The following is a 19,409-nucleotide window of genomic DNA, read 5'->3' as shown; positions in this document are numbered from 1 at the left end:
CTCTGTCAAGTGGAAAAATAAAATCTTAAAATAAAATAAAATAAAATGGGGTCAGTTTGGAGCGTGTGGGTGGCTTAGTCAAGCATCTGACTCTAGATTTTGGCTCAAGTCATGATCTCAGGGTCGTGAGACTGAGACCTTCATCTGGCTCCATGTCGGAGCCTGCTTAAGATTCTCTCTCTCCCTCTCCTTCTGCCTCTCTCCCCATGTCCTTCTCTAAAAAAATTAAAAAAAAAAAACCAAAAAAATAAAATGAGGTCGGCTTAGCCAAAAGATAAAAAAATACAGATTTGTAGGGGCACATACACCCCAGTGTTTATAGCAGCATTAGTAACAATAGCCCTATTATGTTAAGAGCCCAATGTCCATCGACTAACGAATGGATAAAGATGTGTGTGTGTGTGTGTGTGTGTGTGTGTATTGAGCCATCAAAAAGAATAAAAGTTTGCCATTTGCAACAATGTGGATGGAATGAGAGGGTATTACGCTAATTCTCTCATATGTGGAATTTAGGAAATAAAACAGATGAACATATGGGAAGGGAAAAAGAGAAAGAGAGAGAGGGAAGCAAACCCTAAGAGACTCTCAATGATAGAGAACAAACTGGGGTTGCTGGAGGGGAGGTGGGTGGGGAGGGGAAGGGCTACAGGGGTGATAGGTATCAGGAGGGCACTTGTGATGAGCCCTGGGTGTTGTATATAAGTGATGAATCACTAAATTCTACACCTGGAACCAATTTTACCATATATATATTAACTAATAAGAATTGAAATAAAAATTTGAAAAGAAAAGAAATACATAGGAAAGTAAATATGCCTCCCCCAAAACTAAAGAAATAAAATGGAGTTAGGAGGCCAGCAGGGGGAGCTCTCACATCACCCCACTCTTTATAGCCCTTTATAGCACGGAGGAAAGCATGCACCCCCCCCCCCCCCCCCCCAAAGAAAGAAGGAAGATTGTCTTCTGACCCAGCAACAGCCCAGCCAATGAGAGACAGTCACAGCTCAGCCAATGAGAAATCACTATGCTTGGAACTCCTGGTTCTCTCCGATAGGCTTTTGTTTATAACAGCTGCCCCCCAGCCAAGTTTGCCCTTCTCTCCGTAGAAAAGCCTTTTTTCCTTTAATCTCTTCGCTTGGCCAAGGTTTTGCTGTAGCTTGTGTGTCCCCAATTGCAGTTCTCTGCTGTCCTCAAACCATTTTGCTGGTAAAGCCACTGACCGTCTTATTTTTAAGGTCACGTTGCCCCTCTCCTGTCCCCCCAGGACATTTCCTGTGCTCCCACCTCTTGGCCTTTGCTCCCAGGTCGGGGGTGTGGGTGGCTGCAGCCTGAGGGGATGGCGGGGGCAGTCCAGCGGGCTGCTTGGGGACCGCTGGGGAATGGCGCAGGACTGGGAAATCGGCGGTCCCTGGGCCTTTGGTTTGGGGCTTGAGCAGGGAGCTTGGTGGGTGGGCTACAGAGGGACAGCCACAGGTGTGTGTATGTGCACGCGCACGTGTGTGTGTGTGTGTACGTGTGCGAATGTGGAAGAGCGTGGGCTCGGTACCTGGAGATACCCCAAGTGATGGGAATGGCATGGGACTGGGGTTTCATAACTGAGATCCAACCAGGTCGGAATCCGAGCTGCAACAGGTACTAGCTGTGTATAACCTCGGACAAGCAGCCGAACCCCTCCAGACCTCAGTGTTTTAATCCATCCAATGGGCATGCCTACTAATAGCCCCTACTTCTTTGCTGACAATATAAGGAAGTTAAGGATTGCAAAGTACTTAGAGCAATGCTTGATACATATTCAATGCTCCCTAAATGTTAGCTTTCCCTTCCAATCTGCTCTGTATCAGGTTACTGTGACACAATTTTATTGGAGGAAAGAATTTTCCTTAAAAAGCAAAAATTCAACCTACCCCACCCTCTTTCACAGAAGGGAAAACTGAGGCCCAGAGAGGTTGATGAGATGTCTAAAGTCACACAGCAAGTAAGGGCCAGCCAGAGACCCCAGCCAAGGCCTTGCTGATCTCCAGCTGGAGTGGTCTTTTAGGAGTTTGGAGCCAGCCAGAGGCGATCAGGGGTCTGGAGGCACTCATAGGACAGGGGCCATTGGGGTCAGAGCCCGAGGACTGTCTTAATTGAAGCATGGGATTCTTGTACCAAACCTCTTCCACGTTCCTTCTTCCTTTCACCCCTACAAACTCTTCCTAGATTAACCTGACAGGATCCTGGCATATCAGGGTAAGAAGGGCATCATTTTGAACATTTCATCAGACACACTCACATTACGGAAGTGGAGACAGAGGCCCAGAGATGGTGGGCATTTCCCCAGGACACACAGCCAGCTAGTGGCAGTACTCAACCTCAAAGCCAGGTCCTGGAATCCTGGTAGCCAGACCTCATGTTCTTTTCTTTTTTTTTTTTTTTCTTCTTTTCTTTTTTTTTTTTTTAAATCACGCCACCACTGTCCCCATCCCACCATCCCATGTGGAAGAAAGTGCTGGGTGCTAATATTGTCTGATTGTGAACATGTTTAAAAACCCACCTCACATCCCTAGTCCATGCACAGGGGCATACACGAGACCTAAGAGCGGCTGCCTAAGTGTGATTCGAATGGTGTCCTTTCCCTTCTCCTGTATGTTCCGGGGTTGATATCATGAGTGTGTAAATAATTTATAAAGGGAGGAAACAAATCTTTGCAAGAGAGCCTTGCGAGAAAGGAAGGCTGTGGGTCCGGAGGGAATGTGCTTTCCAGAAAAGCAGTTCCTCGGGAAAGGCTCAGGTTCGGGTGTACTGAAGAGTGCTCATTTCTTCTGCAGACTCTCTAGCTTCTGGAGGGTCCTGGTGGCCTAGGGTTGGCCGTGGGCCTGCTGGGGTAGGAGGAGAGGGCAGCTGGCCGGGGGCCTTGGCCACATGCAAATGTTTACTGTGTCTTCTCACACCGCTGGTTTATAAAACGAGGAGGAGGAAGACATAATAAACAGAGACTGGGAGCCAGCTGTAGAGAAAAAAAACAACCCCTCGTGGCATAAAGTGGTTTGGGTCCTGCCAAGGGGCGTGCAAGAGAGACAGCGGAGAATGCCCAGTTAGGGGCAGGTGGAGTTTTGTGCCTTCCTGCACAATGTGACGTCTGAGATCTTGGCTCTAAAGGGACTCTTTCTGTTGTGCCTTCACTTCCTGACCCTTTGTTCCTTCAGCACACTTCCACTCCCCGTGTGCTTGTCATGAGACACAGTGGGGAAGAGCACGGACACACTGGGCAGGACTAAAGAGCTTGGACGTCAAGCTACACCCTGATGCCATCCTTCAAGGACCATCTCCATTCTCTCGCTGAGCACCAGTGTGACCTGGAGTCAGTGCCTTGTCACCTCTGGGAGCGCAGTTCCGCAATTCCAATAAGGAGGTGTGATAGATAGTTCTGGAGGCTGCTGCACATCCATGTCCCTAAAGAGGAAATGGGCAGCCACGGAGAAACAGGCAAGGGGTGGGGGGGAGGGGGGTGTCGGCACAGTGCTGTTCCAGGGGCATCCTCTCGCTTGCTGGCATCCAGAGGAATTTATGGTGACAGAAGGAATGAGTCAGGCTTAGTAAGCTTCCCTTCACCCGGAAGCATGTCTCCCTGCCTGCCTTCCTCTGAGGATCCTGGGGCCTGGCCCCGCCTGCCAGGCCTGCCCAAGACAAAGCCATAGTCAGGTCTGAGCCTGGCCCCCACGCCGGGACTATGGCCCTCTGCCCAGTTCTGCTTCGGGAGGTGGAGACCGTTGGAACCCAGAGAGGCAACCTTCAGACCTAATCCCAGAGCTCCAGTTCAGCCTGTGTTAGACGTTTTCTAGAAAGGAGTGGCAGGAACCCAGAGAGGCAACCTTCAGACCTAATCCCAGAGCTCCAGTTCAGCCTGTGTTAGACGTTTTCTAGAAAGGAGTGGCAGGGGAGCATGTTCCTTAGCGCTGAGCTGCAGAGGAACGGGCCTTGAGTCTCCCAGGATCAGCGAGGCAGAGAGTGTGGGAAAATTGTCTCTCAGTCCCCCGTACAGGTACTGATATCACGGACACGGGCAAGCCACGGACACAGGCAAGCCAATGACCTGTGGCAGGAGACCGAGCCCCGTAGGTAAATGAGGATAACCTCCATAGAAGGGTATTGCGATGACCGGTGACGATGCCTAAAGCGCCTCCAAAATAAAGGTATTTTTTCTGTACATTTCAACGCCCCAATCCTATATAGCACACGGACTCTTGTTACTCGCCCATTTCATAGATGTGCAAACTGAGGCCCAGCTAGTGAGGTGAAGCCACCAGGAATGGAACCAAGGCAGAGCCCCAGGTTTGTCTCTTTGTTTTTGTTTTTTTAGCTTATTGTTACAGAAAGCATTGAAAATATATACAGGCTGACACGCTGCCATCATGAAACTCTACGTACCCATCACCCAGCCTCTGTAAGAGCCAACTCACGGTCAGTCTTGTCTCTTTTCACACCAAAACCCACCCCACCTCTCCTGTAAGACTTAGAGCAAATCTCACACACCTACCCTTGATTCTGTAAATACTTCACAGTGTGTCTCTATCAGATAAGGACTCTTTTCGAGAAGTGTCTGTGCCTATGCCTATCCATTAACACATCTACAAGAAATCAGCAATAATTTACTAGCATCAACTCTCCAGGCAGTGTTCCAATTCCTGATGGTCTCATGATGTGCTATTCATGATGTCCTATTTTTTTCAAGTCTTTTTTCCTTTTCTTCTTCTTCTTTTTTTTTAAGTAGGCTCAGCACCCAGCGCGGGGCTCAAACTCACCATCCTGAGATCAAGAGTCGCGTACTCTACCCTCTGAGCCAGTAGGTGCCCCACAGTTATTTTCTCGAATCAGAACCCAAATTACTTTACATATTGCATTGGTTGGTATGTCTCTTGCATCTCTTTTAATTTATTATTTATTATTTATGACATTTCTCACTCTGCTTTCTCTTCCTATCAATTCACTTGTTCGTGAAACCTGAGTCTTGGTTCTTTGGTTTCCCTCAGCATAGAGCAGTGCTGTCCAGTGGAGATCTAATTTTAATGAAGTAATCTTAAATTTTCTAGTATTCGCATTTGAAAAATAACACCACCAAAAAATGGAAAAAGAAGCAGGCTCAAGTCATTTTAATGCTATATTTTTATGTCAGTATATCTAAAATATCATTTCAATATATAATCAATAAGCTGTTTGTTTCTACATCACTCACTCTGTCCATATATGAGGGCTGACTGTGTGCTACCTACCAGGGCACGTGCTGGCCTGTTTATAGTGCTTACTGTGACTGCCAAGCAGTGTTCTAAGTGCTCTCCGTGAATTAATTGAGGAACTCCACAACCACGTTAGATGGAAGGACTACTACTGTCCCCTTTCACAGATGAGAAAAGAGAGGCCAGAATTACGCAGTGAGTGCCTCATAGAGCTGGGATTCAAACCCCGGCACCTCTCGGGACGGTGTCTCTTTAGAGTGTCACTGTAATGATAAACTAGAGCCAGCCCGTGCCCTCAGGAATCTCCCAGCTGGCTGGAGTATGCCTAAAGGGCAGAGCACGGGAGGCTTCCTGGAGGACACGATCACACCAGGTGACCCCAACCATATGGCTCTCACCTGGGGGTCTCATCTTCATGCTTTTGCATTCAGACACTTGAATAGCCGAAGCATGGTATTGTCGGGGTGTGATAGACACCGTCATTCTGGAGAGCTTAGGGGCTTCCCATAACCGGAAGGCTGAGAGTCGGGGGGCTAAGGCAGCCATGGCATTGGAGGGAGGGGGAGAGGCAGGAAGAGGGGATGCACAGATGGGAGATGCCGGGCAGGATGGACTCTGGAGGGGGTTGAGGTGTGGATGACCACAGTGGGTCAGTGACCTTGAAGGGGCTTGTAGAGGGAGGAAGGGAGCCGGGGAGTGGGGTCCCCTGGGCTGTCTCCACCTGCTGGATCTAGGTGATCCCTTCTCTCCCTAGAAGGCAGGTGTGAACAAAACCTTAATGGGTTCTTTTGTTCCTGCTTCTGCTTCTCCTGCTGCAGTTTTGCCCGCATCCTGATCTGTCTGCCTTCTGCAGCCAATCTAGAGCCCCAGAAAAGCCAGGTTTGTCTGTCCTTGTCAGGAAAGCTTGTGCCTGAGAACTGCCCCCTCCACCGCCCACCTCACTCATCCTGAGTTGCCCCAGGGACCGAGTCATAGGATCCCTGGCCAGCCTGTGGTGTAGAGGGAACTCCCAGTGACACTCCTTCAGGAAATACTCCTGCCATGCCTCGGACTTGCCCAGGACAGCTTGCAGGAGGAAGAGGGGCTCCTGCTGTCCTGGCCTTAGTCCTTGGGACACCTGTCCTGATGAGGGTGGTGGGCTGGTTCAGCCAACCGAGAGGCAGGCGTGTGGGCTTCTGGTGGATGTTAACAGCTGGCTCTTGGTGATTGGTGGGGGGCAGATTCTCATAGTGTAAATATTCCTATCAGGGCTGATGCCAAGCCCGTGTGATGTGTCCATGAGCTCACAGGGTTCCTGACAGTATATCATTGGCTCTGAGCCTGCTGGGCCCCAGCGCGTCTTGGTTGGAGGTCTACTTCTTTGCCTCCCTGCCCACTTCTCCCTCTACGAGGGGCCCTTCCAACTCCTGGTCATCCTGTGGCTTCATCTCCATGCCACCTCCTCCAGGAGGCCTCCAGAGACCCGCTGAGCTGTCTTTGCAGAGAGGCCCCAGCCCCTGTGCGCCCGTTATGTCTGAGCACATTCTGTGTACACAGCTCCCTTAGCTGTATCTCTTCCTGCCAGGTCGGGGTGTGTGTGTGTGGGGGGGTGGCTGGAACTGCAGGAGATGCCTCTACCTTTCCCTCCACTGGACCCCCACCTCCGGGAACCGGCCCTGGCCCATAGCAGGGGCCTGGGGAAGATTTGTTGGAAGGGCGGATGAGGTTGAGGAGGGTGACATCGATAGAGAATGTGTGTACCGTCTGCTCTGAGCACATAACACAGAGTAAGTCATGAAACCCTCACCACAATGCTAGGTCAGCACCAATAGCCCCATTTTACAGATAAAGAAACTGAGCCTCAGCAGTCTGGGGGCAGAGCAGGCCTGGGGCCTCTGTGTAAAAGTGCTCCCGTGTCCTTGGGTTCCCCTCAGTCCTGTAAGAAGAGGGGCAGTGAAGGGGAGGCTCATAGTATTGTCCTCATTTTAATAAACAACTAAACAGGCTCAGATCACACACACACACGTGCACACACATGCATTTTCTTTTTTCTTTACACCCATTCCAACTGCCATATGGTCAGTCCCTTGAGCACAGGACAGGGCCCTTGCTTCTCTAAATGCTCAGTGCAGACAGTATAGCTGCTGATGAGTTTTGCCGAATTGCATTGCTTTTTGCAGTAGTGAGTTCCCTGTCACTGGAGGTGTTCAAGTAAAGTTTGAGAAGTATTTTCAGTGTATCTGGACCAAGATTCCTTAAATTCTACCGATTAAAGCCCTATGACTACTTGGAGCTGCCTCATTCCATGCCATGGCCATGTCACTCCTTGGCCTTTCTGGGTTGAGACCATATATGAAACTCATATAATGTGAAGGTCCTAGGACTGTCAACTCTATGTCAGGCGATTCACAGACCTGATCTCCCTTAATTCTCCAACCAACACTGTGAGAGACTTACACGGGGTATGACACCACCTCGTTTCCGGGTGCAAAATGAACTTCAGAGAGGTTGCTAACCCCCAGAAGACCAGCGAGCTATGAACTGCAGAGTACAGCATTAGACCAATGTCTGCATTTATCACCCTCGCCAGCTGCCTTCTTGTGGCAGGGGTGGGGGGGGTGGTGTCGGGGTAGGATGGGGAAAGGGGGTCGAACATCAGAGCACTGTTATGTCTTCATGTAATCCAGCTCAGGAACTGTGGTCTGCAGCCCAGCCGCCACGAGGGGTCTTGCAGACTTGCCCAGGGCTCTGAGACCTTTGCAGAGCCGGCTGGATTGGGGCATGGGGTGCAGGTCCCCAGGATCCATCATTTCTGGGGTTAAAGCAGGTAGAACATTCCCACTTCCTGAGCTGGGTCGAGGAGAATTTCTGACAAGCACTAGCTTGTCTCTTCCCTTACGATTTTCCAGTTTGGGCCCACTGTGAATCTGTGCCAGGCAGAGGATGTTTCCAAACTGCTCACCCCCTACACACTCTGCTCTGAAGCCTGCCGTAGGAGGAATGCAGGCCACGATCCTGTGTCCCTGCTTACTGCCAGGTCCCTTAGCCTCCTCTTTGGGCCTCAGTTTCCTTATTGGGAAAATAGGATTGGTTTTTAATAGGTTCTCAGTGAGGATCGCTGTTAGCAAGAGTTTGCATCTGATGAGATGTCAGATCCCTCTCTCCAGTCTCTGGCTGCCTGATTCCTGGAGACACCCTTTGCGGCCAATACAACATAAAAACAATCCGATTTGCAAGCATTTTAGTGGACCAGTCTCAGACTGAGAAAAGCAGGGGGATATGGCTTGGATATCTTTTCTGCATATAGTCAGGCAGGAGAGGGTGGAGTGGTTCCCAATCCTGTCTCCAGAAAATTCAACTTGGATAATTCGATGAAGCAAATCAAGCATCTAAAACATTCCCTTTCCTTGTTGCTTGGTATTTCTGAAAAGAATCAAAAGGACAGGAAAAGCTTCATGCATTTAGACGAGGAAAATAAAAACAACCGAAATATTTAGGACCAGGAAATTGGTTAAATATATATAAAATGATGCTCTAGGGACTGCTGGGAGGCTCAGTCAGTTAAGCATCAGACTCCCGGATCTGGGTCAGGTGGTGATCTCAGGGTCATGAGATCGAGCCCTGCATTGGTCTTTCCACTCAGCAAGGAGCCTGCTTGAGGTTCTCTCTCTCCCTTTCCCTCTGCTCCTCTCGCTTGTGCTCTCTCTTTCTGTCTCTCTCAAATAAAGAAATAAATCTTTAGGAAAAAATGATGTTCCAAACAGTTTACAAAAAAAAAAATATTTCTGTTATCATGTCAAGCAGAAAAAAAAAGCAGGGCACTACATTTTATATACAACACGGTAGGCAAACACTAAATTATTAACTGGTGGTGTTTGCCTTTGAGTGGGGGATCCTTGGTTGCTTTTGCATTTTTTTTATTCTTTGTAGTAGCCTCCAATTTTTTAAAAATGAAGGACATATATTACTTTTGTAATGAAGTACTTAAATAAGCTAAGTAAAATCTGGGTTGAGACCATATATGACCATAGTCTTCTCCTATTTTTAAAAACATAGGAAATGAATTATGGGTCAGCTTATGTAAAGAAGATAACCAGCCAACTTGTGTTCAAAGGGAGAAGACTTGCTTACATAAAAACCGATAAATACGCAATCATGTTTTCATTTAAAATGAGATGTCTAAAGTATTTATGAACTGTTTCTTCAGTGGCTTCCTGTTTACTCAGCCACCAGCTCTGAGCAGGTGGATTCAGCAGGCTTCTCAAACCCGGGGAAAGTACCCAGATGAGTTGCTGCTGAGGAAACTTCTGGGAAGATGCGGCGTACTACCAGGCATAAGCCCTCAGGGTCAGAGGGCTCAGACTGATTTTCCGAATTTGGGGACCCCGAGAAACAAAGGAAAAGATCAGGAGCAAATCCTTCCCAACCCTTGTTCTAGATCTTGAATCATGCCTCTGTCGCCTGGGCTCTGTCTCCGCGTGATTTTTTCCCTGACAGTTGCAGGGACGGCATGTTTTAGGAGCCTCTTAGATTTGAGCATGTCTTTCTGCTGCCTTTCCTCCTGGAGGACCTTTCAGTATCACAGCGCATCTCCCTCCTGTATCTGTAGGCGTTCCTCTGTTGGGGTCTGGTGGATTTGTAGCTGCAGAAAACCTGAAGCCAGCTTCGTTTTCCTTCGTTGGTCTGTTGCCTGGCATTTCCCCCTGTTCCCCTGAATCTGTTTTTTTTTTTTTTTAAGATTTTATTTATTTAATTGTCAGAGAGAGAGCGCAAGCAGGGGGAGCAGCAGAGGGTGAAGCAGGCTCCCTGTTGAGCAGGGAGCCTGATTTGGGACTCGATCGCAGGACCTTGGGATCGTGACCTGAGCTAAAGGCAGACGCTTAACCTACTGAACCACCCAGGCGTGCCCCTTACCCCTGGTTTATTCAACTGCCTCCCCTAGTCACCCTCGGTCCAGCCCACTGGGACGTGTGAGGCAAATTTGCTGTGTAGTGAAGACCTTGGTTGATAGACTCACTGGCGGCCTTCAGATCCCAGCTCTGACATTTACTTCAGGATGTGATATCAAAGGGGGGGGGCCTCTCTGAGACTGGGTCCCCCACTCGTCGGACAAGGAGCTTCATCTCCGGCGTGCAGGATGTGGTGAGGACACAAAGGGTCCCCCCTGGCACCCAGGACCTCATGAGGCCCCAGCTCCCTTTCCTGACTCAGGAACGATGGTCATTTCCAGCATCCCTCAGATGTAAGGGGTTTTCTGTGCGGTGACTGCCCCGCGGGCCCCCCCCCCCCCCGCCCCCTCCGCTGCAGCTACCACAGTCCAAACAAGACTCTTGAAAGAAGCTCCCCAGGCTGCTCGCAAGGAAAATCCCCGTGGCTGATACTTATTCTTACAGCAAACATGGGTCTGTGGCCAGGGACGTGCAAGGGTCCCCGTCACGGCTGCTGGCACTAGCTGGGGCTTCCGGGCTACGTCCCACTGTGGGAAGCACCCAGGCCGAGGGGTCCTTCTCTCAATACCGTCGCCTCTCCAGGGAGGCGTGATGTCCTCATGGGAAGAACCCGACCAGCTCCCAACCTAGCCGGGCCTCTGACGAGCTCCATTTCAGCTCTGGAGACATTTCCTTGACTCTCAAGTAGGGAGAGCATCTCTTCTTGTGGGTTCATTGGAAGAAGCACTTGGCGATAGTGTTCGGTGGCAAGGGAGCCCAGAGGTGGGGCTGAGACACACGTCAGGTGGCACCGGGCGGTCTCCTGTGCCGTGTTTCTCCCACTGCTCCCTCTTCCCCATGGAGGCACACCCTCCGCTGTCCCCGGCTCTAGGCCTTCTGGGAAAACTGCCCCCAAAGACGATTCAGACATAATAGACACATCACAAGCTGTGTGTGGGGATGTGTAGGCCGCAGAGAGGCAGTGTGTGTGTGTGTGTGTGTGTGTGTGTGTATCTGTGGGTGTGTGTGTCTGGTCTCTGTGTGTGATATGTATGTTTGTGAGGTGTGTGTCTGTGTGCGTGCGTGTATGTATTTTGTTGTTTGTGATGTATGTGTGTGGTGTGCATAGTGTTATGTGTGGTGTGTGTATGTGGGGTGTATGTGTGTATTTGTGATTGTGTGTATTGTGTATGTATGTGGTTTATGGTGTATGTGTGTGGCATGTGTATGTGGTGTGAGATGTATGTGTGTGTGGTATGTGTGTATTGTGTGTGTATGTGGTTTATGGTGTATGTGTGTGTATTGTTGTGTGTGTATGTGGTGTGTGTGGTATTGTTCGTGTACGTGGGGTGTGTGTACATGTGTGTGTGGAGTGTATAGTGTGTGTGTGTGTGTGTATCTGTTGGTGGTGACAGAGCCCCAGGGAGGGCACAGTGGACACCCTGCCACTGGTTCTGGGTTCAGGGTGCTTGGGAACAAGATGTGCGTGTGACTGTCCCGGGTCCCCTGGGGAGGGCAGCAGGGGCTGCTGGGGCAGTGCTGTGTGGGAGTTTCTGGGGCCCCTGCTGCCTCTCGCACCAGACTCTGCGGACTTCGTGGGCAGCCCTCTGAGCCCAAAGCATCACTGGGCAGTGGCTCAGGAAGGCAGGGACAGGCGGAGGGTGGCCTCGTGTGGGCACCTGCACGCATGTCCTGTTCCAGCAGCCACACGATGGCCGTGGATGCTCGGCTTTATGCCCTGACGCGGGTGAGAAAGGGGTGGCTCAGAGAAGTCAGAGACTTGTCCCCGGTCTCCCATCCCTGCCCTGGCCCAGGAGCGCGGCTGGCGGGAGGCCGCCTTGGGGGAAGCCTGCTCTCTGCGACCAGATGGGCCCTCAAAGTGGACGTTGCAGAGTGATGTCTGTCTCTGAATGGCAGCCGTGGGAGTCCCTGGACGGGACCCTCTCAGGGGCCTGAGGCTCAGGCTGGTGGGCTGAAAGGTGCCCTCTCATGGGTGCCCCAGAGCCTTTGGGGGTGCGGCCAGCTCACACGGTGAGGCTCCCAAGAGATGAAGCCTGAAACTCACCACCCCAATATTAGTCCGCAGAGACAAAGAGGCCTCTCGGGACACCCCTTCTTTCTAGGCGACCAGCGCCACACTCAGAAGTTCCAGTGCTTAATGTCTGTGGCTTCTGACGGCCAGATGACCCTTACTGTCACTATAGAGACTGACGTCCCTGAGGCCTGGCTGAGCCTCCCCAGGGAGGAGCAGGTTCTTTGGGGTCTGGCTTGGGATCGCCGTGCGCCCGCGGCCCTGCTCTGCGCTAGTCCAAGAAAGTTCTGTCTCCCAGATGTGACCAGCTTAGTCTGACCAGATTACGACCACTTTTTTTTTTTTTTTTTTAATTTCAAGTATCCTTTTAAAACCGTTATTAAGCTTCAAGGTTACATTACAACCAAATTTGTTAGCCGCACCTCAGATTTTAGCTGGTTTCCTTACACTAATTCACTGATCACACTGATTTTTTTCTATAACATCTTCTCCTTTCTTGGATTATTTGATGGGTTTAATTTCTCCTTTGGCTGGAAATGCACGTACAAGTAACAGGAAAAACTCTCCTCTCCAGGGAATGAGCATGACAAGCAGTTTCTGGGTCCCAGCAGCACCCTGGTGCCCAGCACAGAGCCCCCAGACAGCAGGTGCTCAGCGAATGAACTTCCTCAAAAACTCGCAAATGAGTCAGAGGGCCGGCCTGTGCCCCTATCCTGGGGTCCCTCCTGTTCTCTTGCTGCCCTGTCCCTGCGCTGGTTCCTGGGTGCCTGTGCCACTGGGGAAATTGTCCCCTCCCTTCATCTGCAGGGCAGACAATGGAGAGTGGGAATCTTGGGGGATTTTGTCTCCTTATTTCCATTTTGATTTATATGTATATATATATAAATTATATGTATATATAAAATTTTGATTTATATATAATACACATAAATTGAAATATATGTAATATGTAATGCATTTATGATTTATATATATTGTACATGTATATATATATAAGTTCTGCAAAGGGATATGCATGCTTATAATAAGAATTTCAAAACGGAGGAAAGTGTATACAGTGACCAGGAAGCCTGGCTCCTGGCTCTGCTCCCCCACTCCCTCTGGTCTCTCCCCCACCCCCAGCTCCTTCCAGACATCGTCTGAGCCTGTAGAGCACTGCGTGTGCCCCTGTCGTTGGAGGGGAGCAGACGCATCCCAATGCACGGTTGCCCTATTGCATTTAACAAACCAACCCCCCCCTTCGAAGGCATCAGTCACAGCAGGCAGCTCCCAGTTCGTCTGAGGAGGTTTCCAGTTCTATGAGTATTTGTAGCTGAAGGAACCAAGGCTAGGAGAGGCTAAGGGGTTGTCCTAGGCCATGAGGCTGGGGAGGCGTGGGGGTGGGATTCGGTCCCTGCGGATGGCTTCAGAGCTGGGAGGAGGAGGAGCAGGGAGAGGGCAGGGAGGGGGCAGGGAGGGGGTGAGGCATCGCTGCCATGTGGGGTCTTTTGTCCCTCGTGCCCCAGTTCCTTTGAGTCCCTTGCTTCGCATTGTTTTGGCTACCACAGACCATCTGCACGGACCTCCTTGTCCGCAGGCCTTTGCCCACCTGAGCCCACTATGCCCGGTGGATGCCCCCCATTCCTGCCGGGTCTGGCTTTTCATCTCCCCACCATGTTCTTACATTCTAGCCATTCATTGCTGGACATTTCTGGTCAGAAGAGAGCCCAGAGGCCCTTTCGTCCACCCACCCTCCCACTTTACTAGCCGACATTTAACAACATCCCCTGGGGAGGGTAGCTTTGGTCCCAGGAGGGACAGGGCCCGATGTCTCCTCAAGGTTGCTTCCCTCAGAAAGCCCTTTGCTAAGGTTGTTTGTCTCCCGGATGTGGACAGAGACCCACCGGCCTCAAAATCCTGGGGGGCTGCCAGGAGGCAGAGTCCCAGGAGAGGGCCCTGGGGTCTGGAGTTGGCGGGAGGAGGGAGTCAGCCCCCATATGGCCGGATGATCAGCCACGTTTGGAAACAGCCAGTATTTCCCCGCCAGGCAATGGCCACGCTGGAGCATGGTCGCTCAGGGAACCCTCAGGAAAGAGGAGACACGGAGTCATGGGTACAGATCAGCCAATGGCAACCATTGGAGTGACAGGCATTCTACAGTTTACAACATCCTGTGGGATGTCCGGTCCAGATAGAGCTGATTGTCAAATGCCACACTGCGAGGCCCAGAGAAGCAAAGTGACTGCTCTGAGGTCTCTCTCTGCTGCCTTCTGAGTGGGATCCGGGGTCTGGAAGCCAGTTCTCTGAGCCCTACCTGACCACGCTCTGCAAGCTCCAGAGATCAGGAGGCCCACAGGCATTGGGGCGGGGGGTGGGGTGGGAAACCTAAAGTTTGAGCCCTGAAGGGAAGTATGACGGGGCTCTTGCTGTCACCACCCAAGGATGTGTCGCCTGGGAACAGGAGCAAATGTGTGCGGGGGTGCCGCTTTCCCTGGGAATCCCCAAGACGCAGTGGCCCCTTTGCAGGGCAAAGTGCAACACTTCTGAGGTTCCCAGAACCTCTTCTTGCCCCCGTAAGCCGTCCCTCCACTAGGTGGGCACCAGCCGTGAGCCTGATACCTGCTCACACTGTACCAACACGGATGGAGTTATGGCTCCCCGTGGTCCCCAGAAACAGGAAGGAGGATCCCCATTGCACAATGGAGAAAGCAGGCTTAGAGAGCATCCCTCACCAGTAAACGGTCAGGACTCGAACCCAGAACTCACGTGTGTTCCACCCTGCTTTGTGCTATGATGACTGGCGGCCACGGGGCTGGGGGAATCTCATATTTTTCTAACCTCCAGTAACCTCCAGATCCCACTTTGATGACACAGTCAAAGAGGTAGCTGACTCTTTGGGTTTGCAGGAGAAAGTGTGTCTTAGTGGAGGAGCTGTGGAGGTTTAACTCAGAGAGGGCCTATGAGGACTAGAATTTGTGCCCTCCAGCTCCAAGAAATAGACAGTGGTTCATTGTTCAGTGGGAGAGGAGTTTAGCTCCAGTCCAAAGAAGGACTTCTTAACCACAGAAGTCTTCTGAGATGGAGTGGGCTGGCTGGCAAAATAGTGAGCTCCCCGTCCATGGAAGCAAGTGCACTAAGAAAGATACTCACAGATCAGGGGATTCCTAGACTAGGTAGGTGTTGGAAGCGATGCACTTGGGTGTCAAATCTTAGTACATTCTGATCATTTGATTCACGGTCTTGAGCTACTCTAAGTGACTACTGAATCTTCAAAACAACAGAGATCTGCTTTGTGCCTTTTTTTTTTTTTTAATAGGCTCGATTTTTTTTTTTTTTTTAATTAGGGCAGTTTTAGGTTCACAGAAAAATTGAGCAGAAAGTACAGAAGCTTCCTATAAGCCCCCTGCCCCCACACACCAACAGCCTCCCTCATGATCAATACTGCCTAGCAGGGAGTGCATCTCCTACAGTGAATACCTGTATTGGCGTGTCTTTATCATCCAAAGTCCACAGGATCCCTTGTACATTCTATGGGTGTAATAATGTGTATCCACCACTACATGCAGTTTTGCTGCCCTAAACATCCTCTGTCCTCTCCCTATTCACCCCTTTCTCCCTCTTATCCCTGGCAGTTATGGATCTTTTTTACAATCCCATAGTTTTGCCTTTTCCTGAATGTCACATTACTGAAATAATATAGCATGCAGCCTTTTCAGATGGGTGTCTGTCACTTAGGATGATTCTACCCATCCAACCATCTATCCATCTATCCATCCAACCATCCATCCAACCATCCAACCGTCCATCCGTCCATCCATCCAACCATCCATCCATCCATCCATCCAACCATCCATCCATCCATCCATCAACCATCCATCCATCCATCTAACGATCCATCCATCCGTCCATCCAACCATCCATCCATCCATCCATCCGTCCGTCTGTCCATCCAACCATCCATCCGTCCATCCATCCATCCATCTGTCCATCCATCCATCCATCCATCCATCCATCCATCCATCCATCCATGCATCTAGCATTCTGCAGGTAGTGACCAGGGCCTACATGGTGCTGGGCATGGTTCTCCGTGCAGGGGAGGCAGCCGTGATCCGAGAGAGAAGAACCCTGTTTTCATTGGTAAAACCAGACCCTTTGTCCCACTCTGAACTTGCAGGCCACACGCTGTCACCGTGTTAGCCGAGACCATGTGGCACAGCCATTTCCCCTGTGTGGTCCCCGCTTGGCCGGCATCTCTTAAATTTGGTCTAACCCAAGTCCTTAGTCAGTCATCTGAACCTTCCTCTGTGTGTCAGTGACAGAGCCAGAGTCCCAGAGAGGCTGAGCCACCCCCCACCCCTCCCCGGTCCCAGCAATCTTCACTTCTAGCCTGAGGGGTTCGGAGCAGGGGTCACAGGGATTTTGTGAGTATAGGCAGGGCTGGATGGGGACTTAAGGCTTCGCGGGAGGGAATGACATGGGAGCCTTCTTGTTCTCAGTGTTTTCCCAAACCTCTTCTCCTGGCTCTACCCCACACCTGCCTGTCTTCCACCCCACAGAAGAAGAGGTCCTCTTTCCTCAAACTCGTGGGGCTCCCCTCCACTCCTCGGCTGCCGGGGTCCTGGAAGGACACAGGAAGGGCTTTCCTCCCGAGAAGAGGGAGTGGGCAGTGTCCTCTGGGGTCGCTCACCCTGGCCCCAGCCTGAGCCCTTCTCTTCGAGGGCTGGCCCAGGGCCCCCCATGGCCCCACACCTGGGCCAGTGTTCCCACTTCCTGTGTGCTGGAGCCAGAGACAGTCTGTGACTCAGGGAGGTGAGTTCTAACCTGCCCACCAGAGCGACGCCCATCGGCCACCCCGACCCAGGCTCATGCAGCTACCTGCCCTCAGCAGCCTGCCCGGATCCTGGGCTGTAGCTGTGGGCCTCACAGGCAAGCGGGAGCACATGTCTGTCTGCCCTTCTACCGCCCTGCCAAGTCACCTCCATGCTCAGGAAATGGGGAAAAAAGAATTTGCTCAAAAATGTTATGCAAGGAATGAGAGCAGAGCTGGGACTCCAACCTGTGTGGAGCCCAGGCTCTGAACTGGTGTCCACATTTATCTCTCTGCCTTGGACAGGCAGGACCAGGACTGGGATCAGACGGAGGGGCTTTCAGCCTGCCTGAGTTACCACCGACTCTGGGCTGCCCCCCCTCCCCTGCATTTCCAGACCCTCTCCCCTCTGCCCTCTGATTTAACTCTTGCCACCCTGGGAGCCAGTAAGCACAGTACTTTGCAGACAGAGAGACGGAGACTCAGAGAGGTTAAGCAACTTGTCCAGGGTCACACGGAGCCCATGAGCAGCACACCCATGAGTTAAGAGCTGTGTTCCAGAATCTAAACCCCACAGGCATCCCTGCTCCCTCCTATTGCTGAAGTCCTAGGCAGCTACCCAGAGTCCATAAAAATCAAATCACTAAATTGTTCACACAAATACACACATGCCTGTCCCGATTCAGGGAGAAGATAAACCTGGAACAAACAAGATAATTCCTCCCGCAGGAGCCCTTGTAGTTACTTGTCAGGACTGCCAAAGGAAGGGAACTTTCCCCCCAGCCCGGGGAAATCAGCCCGTGGGACACTCACCTGCTGGGTCTCTCTTTGTGCTGGGACCTCCTGTCCTTCTGGCGATGGGGAAGCGACTGGACCAGCCCCTGCCTGGGGTCCCCCTTGTCCAGAGTGAGCCACACAGGCACCTTGGCACTCCCTCAGTCCGGCAGGGCTGCCTGAAGTCCTCACCCCTCCTAGGAGCTGAGCTGAAGTGGTGGAGGGAAGAGCTCATCTTTCAAGGGCTGGGTGGTGATGTCACCGCCCTCCTGGGCACTTCCTCCCTCCTCCTCCAGCCCAGCCCAGCACTCCTGCCCAGCAACCGGGCCAGTCCGGCCACCGTTTCCAGAACCCACGCGTGCAGAGCCCAGGCTGGGATGGCTACGTTGATGCAGGGCTTGGTCTGCCCTGTGAGCCTTAAGAGTTCAAGTGAGCCACACAGAAGATTTCCAAGTTAGCCCAAAGAACGTGCTATTGTGTGGACTGGCTGTCCTTTAGAGCCGTGGGTGACGCGGGTGACGGAGGTGTCCAGTGCTCACAAGCAGCAGGTCCTAGATCCCCATCCCTGCACTGCCTGCCTACGGACCTTGGGGAGGAGGTGGCTTAACCTCTCTGAGCTGGGAGGTGAGCCAGAGATCCGAGGTGGGGACAAGTTGTCCGAGGGGGCGTGGTGAGGACTCATTACAGCCCTGACCCATCCGTCACTAGTTTTCTGTGTCAGGCATTTTTCTAAGCACGTAAATGGACAAACTCAGAGAAACCTCACAGGAACCCAGGCAGACTGGGTTCTATCCCTGTTCTCACTTAAATGTAATCGTGGATGTGAAAAGTGGATTGCCCAGCAGGTTCCCCCCGAAAACTAGCATTCTTCCTTCTGGCATCGCGGCTGGCAGCTAGCACACTCTGTGAGTAAGTTTGTCTAATACAACATTTATCTCTTTCCATTATTTCCCCCACGTGATTCTTTCAGTGTAAACAGTCGGCGTGCCTCCCAAGTGGCAGAAACGAGGAAACAAACTTTGGAGAAGGAGCACGTTTCCCTGTCCTGTTTTCTGGCAACAGGGCAGGTTTGTGCACCGCCTTGCCCCCCCCCACAACCCCCCCCATCTGCGGAAGTTTGGCAACGGTTTCCTCCCACTTCCACACTGATTGGTTTTCTTGGCTTCACTCGGGAGACTTGGAGACTTGCCAATCTTAGCACTTTCCGTTTCCAGCAGCTTCAAAGCTGGAAGTACGGGGCCTTTCAAATGTTTATATTTTTAAGGTCTTAAAACCTTTCCTTCAAAAGAGACCAGAAAAAGTGGAATTGGGGAACAGATAGGAGAGTCAGATCTTCACCTGCGGGTGCCCCCTTTCCCTGTTACCATCTCTGAAGCAAGTCTACGAAGAGTGATCACGTTCTACCGCACCCTCGTGGAGAGAGGGAAACTGAGTCCCAGAAGGATGCATCGGAATCTTGGCCTGACCTGGCTGTGGAGTGGTTGCAGAGACTTGACGTCAAGTCCCTCCCCAGCCTGGGGGCCTCAGGTGAGTTTCCAGAGGACGAGCCTGCCCTACCACATGAGGACTCCTTGCCCGGAGGGTTCTCACGTCCCAGGTGGGGACGGCGCTCTCGGGAGAGGCTGCACGGGGCTCACTGAATGGCTACGCAGAGTTGTATCGTGTACATGGCTTTTCTGGGCAAGAGGATCTACCGC

General features: G+C 51.5%; 1 protein-coding gene across 3 annotated transcripts in view; it reads right to left on the bottom strand.

The window, feature by feature from the left end:
• The window catches only part of BDKRB2 (bradykinin receptor B2), a 55,334-nt gene extending 37,033 nt beyond the window's left edge, over positions 1-18,301 (bottom strand). Inside the window, exon 1 of one of the 3 annotated variants that reach the window (XM_059373914.1) lies at positions 17,752-18,301. The gene's annotated coding sequence lies outside the window, so the exon portion shown is untranslated. The remainder of the gene's footprint in view (positions 1-17,751) is intronic. The other 2 variants (XM_059373913.1, XM_059373915.1) reach the window with 2 other exon arrangements.
• Between the last annotated feature and the right edge of the window lie 1,108 nt (positions 18,302-19,409).

The sequence above is a fragment of the Mustela nigripes genome, chromosome 13, assembly GCF_022355385.1.
Source record: "Mustela nigripes isolate SB6536 chromosome 13, MUSNIG.SB6536, whole genome shotgun sequence".
Taxonomy (NCBI): domain Eukaryota; kingdom Metazoa; phylum Chordata; class Mammalia; order Carnivora; family Mustelidae; genus Mustela; species Mustela nigripes.
Note: the sequence above shows the minus strand (reverse complement) of the source record. Positions and strands in the feature narration are given on the sequence as shown.